The sequence below is a fragment of the Oncorhynchus clarkii genome, chromosome 16 (assembly GCF_045791955.1).
Source record: "Oncorhynchus clarkii lewisi isolate Uvic-CL-2024 chromosome 16, UVic_Ocla_1.0, whole genome shotgun sequence".
Classification (NCBI taxonomy): domain Eukaryota; kingdom Metazoa; phylum Chordata; class Actinopteri; order Salmoniformes; family Salmonidae; genus Oncorhynchus; species Oncorhynchus clarkii.
This window is the reverse complement of record NC_092162.1, coordinates 51,479,824-51,485,004: the sequence shown is the minus strand read 5'-3', so window position 1 is coordinate 51,485,004 and position 5,181 is coordinate 51,479,824.

The following is a 5,181-nucleotide window of genomic DNA, read 5'->3' as shown; positions in this document are numbered from 1 at the left end:
CTACATTTTGGGAGGGGCAGAAAACAGTTTTCAACCAGCGATTGAGTTGTGAGACTGCTGTAGAGCTCACCACTCCCCCTAACTGGGAGGGGACCAGAGACAATTACTCGATGTTGACATCTTTCTAGCTGATTTACACACTGAAGCTATGTTGCGCTTGGTGACCTCTGACTGTTTCATCCTAACATTGTTGGTGCCGACGTGGATAACAATATCCCTATACTCTCTACACTTACCAGTTTCCCAAACGGCGACAAGTCATCCATGTGTTGAACTGTAGTAAACATCCTGTTCTTCTAGCTTCACAGGAAGTGGCCTCAGGCCCGGCTTCCAGTAGTTCACCTCTGAGGCAAGTATGAAGTGGCTATGTCTTAGTATAGCTTTTAGGCGAAATTCAACTAAATGAAAAGGGTAACACAAGGAGATATTTTTTCCCCCTTACTTGTAAATCTAATATTCCCATTACCATTAATGTTTTACCCAAATAGTTATTCATGTTTAATTCAGCGATAATTAAGCATTGTTCAGGGCTCTTGGAAATGTGTGTTTTATGATTTTGTTGCATATTGAAATAATAAACCATGCGTCAAACTCATTCTATGGAGATCCGAGTGTCTGCAGGTTTTCACTCCTCCCTTGTACTTGATTGATTAATTAAGGTCAAGTTCACTAATTAGTAAAGAACCCCTCATCTGGTTGTCTAGGTCTTGACTGAAGGGAAATACCAAAAACCTACAGACACTAGACCCTTCATGGAATGGGTTTAACACCCCTGTATTAAACCAAACTATGAAATTGTGCAAAAAATACCAATCTGGATAATTTCTGTTGCAGAAGTCTTTCCTGTCCAAAGCTTAAAATACAACAAGGCCTGATTCCAAAGGTTACATTTCATCCCAGAATGTGACCCTGATTACTTTGGCCCCATCCATAAACAACCCAAGCCCCTATCTGAAAGATATATTAGATATACCTGTCCAATGCTTTCACATCCAGACCATGTCTCCATGTTATATCTGGTCTCCGAGTCAGGCCTGCAGTCTAAAACCCTGTTTATACCTGGAGCTAACATGGGTCCTGTGTCCTGATCTTGTCCACATTCTGATTGTGCCCACATTTTCAGAAATGTGTCTACACATGGTATTAAAACGTGTCTCTTATCTGTCCACTGTGTCTGAATTGTGACCAGATTTGCTGGTCCCCCCTTTATGCTAAATGTTCCACTGCTGTTCTTTCCTAATTATATTTATTTGAACCCCTTTCACTCATGGGAATTGGCCTATATGGATAGGGCTAAATTGAAATGTTTCTTGCAGAATAAATATGGAAAGCATATGCATAACCATGGTAGCAATTAAATTCATGGATATTATGGGGAAATCACTAGACTAAAGGAGAGGACAACAGTTCAACTGACACAAGACTGAATCTAAACATTACAATGTTGATTTTATGTACATATTACATTTACTGTACTTTTCGCCGCATTTGTTTTTTTAATGAAATCTGAAAATACTCTGGATACATTCAATAACATTATAAGAATATCCTTGAAAAATTTAGGGTAGGTACAACATAAGACAAATAAATGATAAGGGTTTCAGTGAGAGGTCTAACTGTTGTTTCCAAGTGGCCACATGCCTCTTCATAGTGTTCACAGGTCCTGAGTAATTTTAATGCACTTTTTAGATTTAAAGAAGAGTCTAGCTGTGCTGTTGAGGAACTAGAGTTAGCACACTTGTAGTTGTTTCGTTTGGAGCACAGCCAAACGCTGCGCCTTTACATTGTCAATGATTTTAGAGGGCGGGACAATGATCATTTTAAATGGTTTCACTGTCCAGATCCATCTATACGTGTAAGACTTCCAGACACAATGCATGTCTGACTACCTCTGGAGGTCTTCAAAAATATCTGATCACAATCAGATCACAATTCATATTTTAATTGTCTACACCTGCTAACAAAATTGGACATAATCAGAATGTAGACAAGATCAGGAGAAAGGAAGCATCCAAGCGGCAGGAATGAACTAGCCTTAGGTTGTCATGGGGACTTACCACACATCTCTGGCCCAGGAGCTCCACTACAGCCTCTACAGGACGGTGAGGTTGTTCTCCTGCATCCTCGACTTTGATGCCCGGCTCATTGCTCCACACAGGCCAGATAGGGGTCTTTATGTTCAGATACAGCTTATGAGGCTCCTCAAACTTCTGAACGCTTGTGAGGTAGAAGTGGAGACATGTATCTAAAGCGAGGACTTCCTTGACGTTAGAGCAAAACAGCAATTCCTCTGAATTGGGAATCTCTCTGAACATTGTTGTGAGGGCAGCAGTGGTGCTGTTGATCAGCCTTTGTTTTGTTAGATCAATGGTTGTGGGGTGTTTAGTGTCTGTCTTTTAAGAATGTAGCGTACTGATGGTGCACTCGCTGTAGTAAGTGTCTGTACACTATTCTTCAGTTAGCAGCCTGGCTTCTTCTGTGTACCGCATACAGTGCTTTCAGAAAGTATTCATACCCTTTGACTTATTTCACATTTTGTTGTGTTACAGCCTGAATTCAAAATGCATTAAATTGATTTAGTTTTTTCACCGATTTACACACAATACCTCATAATAACAAAGTGAAAACAAGCTTTTAGAAATTTTAGCAAATATATTGAAAATTAAATGCAGAAATATTTAATTGACATAAATATTCACACCCCTGAATCAGTACTTTGTAGAAGCATCTTTGATTACAGCAGTGTCTCTTTCTGGGTAAGTATCCTAAGAGCTTTCCACACATGGGTTGTGCAACATTTGCCCATTATTATTTACAAAATTCTTCAACCTCTGTCAAATTGGTTGTTGATCATTGCTAGACAACCATTTTCAGGTCTTGCCATAGATTTTCAAGTAGATTTAAGTCAAAACTGTAACTCGGCCAGTCTTGTTGGTAAGCAACTCCAGTATAGATTTGGCCTTGTATTTTAGGTTATTGTCCTGCTGAACGGTGAATTAATCTCCTAGTGTCTAGTGAAAAGCAGACAACCACGTTTTCCTCTAGGATTTTGCCTGTGCTTAGCTCCATTCCGTTTCTTTTTTATCCTGAAAAACATCCTAGTCCTTCCTAGTCCTTACGATTACAAGCATACCCATAACATGATGCAGCCACCACTATGCTTTAAAATATGGAGAGTGGTACTCGGTATGTGTTGTTTTGGATTTTTCCTGTATTCAGGACAAAAAAGTGAATTGCTTTGCCACATGTTTTGCAGTATTACTTTGGTGCCTTATTGCAAACAAGACGCATGTTTTGTAATATTGTTATTCTGTAAATGCTTCCTTATTTTCACTCTGTCAATTAGGTTAGTATCATGGAGTAACGACAATGTTGTTGATCCATCCTCAGTTTTCTCCTATCACAGCCATTAAACTCTGTAATTGTTTTAAAGTCACCATTGGCCTCATGGTTATTCGCGACCAAACCCACTGGCTCCAGGTCATCTATAAGTCTTTGCTAGGTAAAGCTCCGCCTTATCTCAGCTCACTGGTCACCATAGCAACACCCACCCGTAGCACGTGCTCCAACAGGTATATTTCACTGGTCATCCCCAAAGCCAACACTTCCTTTGGCCGCCTTTCCTTCCAGTTCTCTGCTGCCAATAACTGGAATGAATTGCAAAAATATCTGAAGAACAGCTTACCAATCGCTGCAGCTGTACATAGCCCATCTGTAAATGGCCCATCCAACCAATTACCTACCTCATCCCCATATTTGTTTTTGTTTTTCTGCTCTTTTGCACACCAGTATTTCTACTTGCACATCCTCATCTGCAAATATATCCCTCCAGTGTAAAATGCTAAATTGTAATTACTTCGCCACTATGGCCTATTTATTGCTTTACCTCCTTACTTCATTTGCACACACTGTATATTGATTTTTCTATTGTGTTATTGACTCTACGTTTGTTTATCCCATATGTAACTCTGTGTTGTTGTTTTTGTCGCACTGCTTTGCTTTATCTTGGCCAGATCGCTGTTGTAAATGAGAACTTGTTCTCAACTGGCCTACCTGCTTAAATAAAGGTGAAATAAAATAAAATAAAAATTGTGAAATCCCAGAGAAGTTTCCTTCCTCTCTGGAGTTAGGAAGGACTCCTATATATTTTGTAGTGACTGGGTGTATTGGTGCACCATCCAAATTAAGAACTTCACTATGCTCGAAGGAATATTCAATGTCTGCTTTTTTTAATCCCATTTACCTTCTTTGTGAGGCATTGGAAAACCTCCCTAGTCTTTGTGGTTTAATCTGTGCTTGAAATGTACTGCTTGACTGAGGTACCTTACAGATAACTTTATGAGTGGGGTACAGAGAAAAGGTACTTTTTAAACACTATTAGGTATTTTAAACACTATTAGTGCACACACAGTGAGTCCATGCATCTTATTATGTGACTTGTTAAGCACTTTTTTACTCTTGAACTTATTTAGGCTTGCCATAACAAATAAGAAAGGGGTTGAATACTTACTGACTCAATTCATTTGTAAACATTTAAGAATATATCAATTCCACTTTGACATTATGGGGTATTGTGTGTAGGCCAGTGACACAAAATCACAATTTAATACATTTTAAATTCAGTCTGTAACACAACAAAATGTGGAAAAGGTCAAGGGGTGTGAATTATTTCTGAAGGCATTGTAGTTAATGGAATTGGCCGAATGAAATCTCAGAGGAACTCCAGCCTTCCTGATTTTTGCTACACTTCTTGTGGAAATTCTGAAAAATGGGGCTGGTTTGTGTGAAGTAGTCATATTGGGGCCGATTCAGACTGAAAATTATGCCTTTCCTATGCACTTCTCAGTATTTGGTGTTCAGACTTATTCAGTCGTGTAACTCTCTCTGTAAGTGTCACTACCTTGCCCGCTCTGAATACATTTAATTAATCCGATGAAAACCCTCCCACTTGCTGGACAACAGATTTTCTCATGGAGTTTTCATTCAATAGGGTTTTCATTCAATAGGGTTTTCATTCAATAGGGTTTTCATTCATTAGGGTTTTCATTCATTAGGGTTTTCCGTACATTTGTCTTAAGCCATCCCTTTAAATACAGTGTACCTTTCAGTTATTTTGTGAATGTTGTGAAAAGTAAAAAGACACAGAACATGCAGATCACAGTAAAGACATTTCTCGATAAA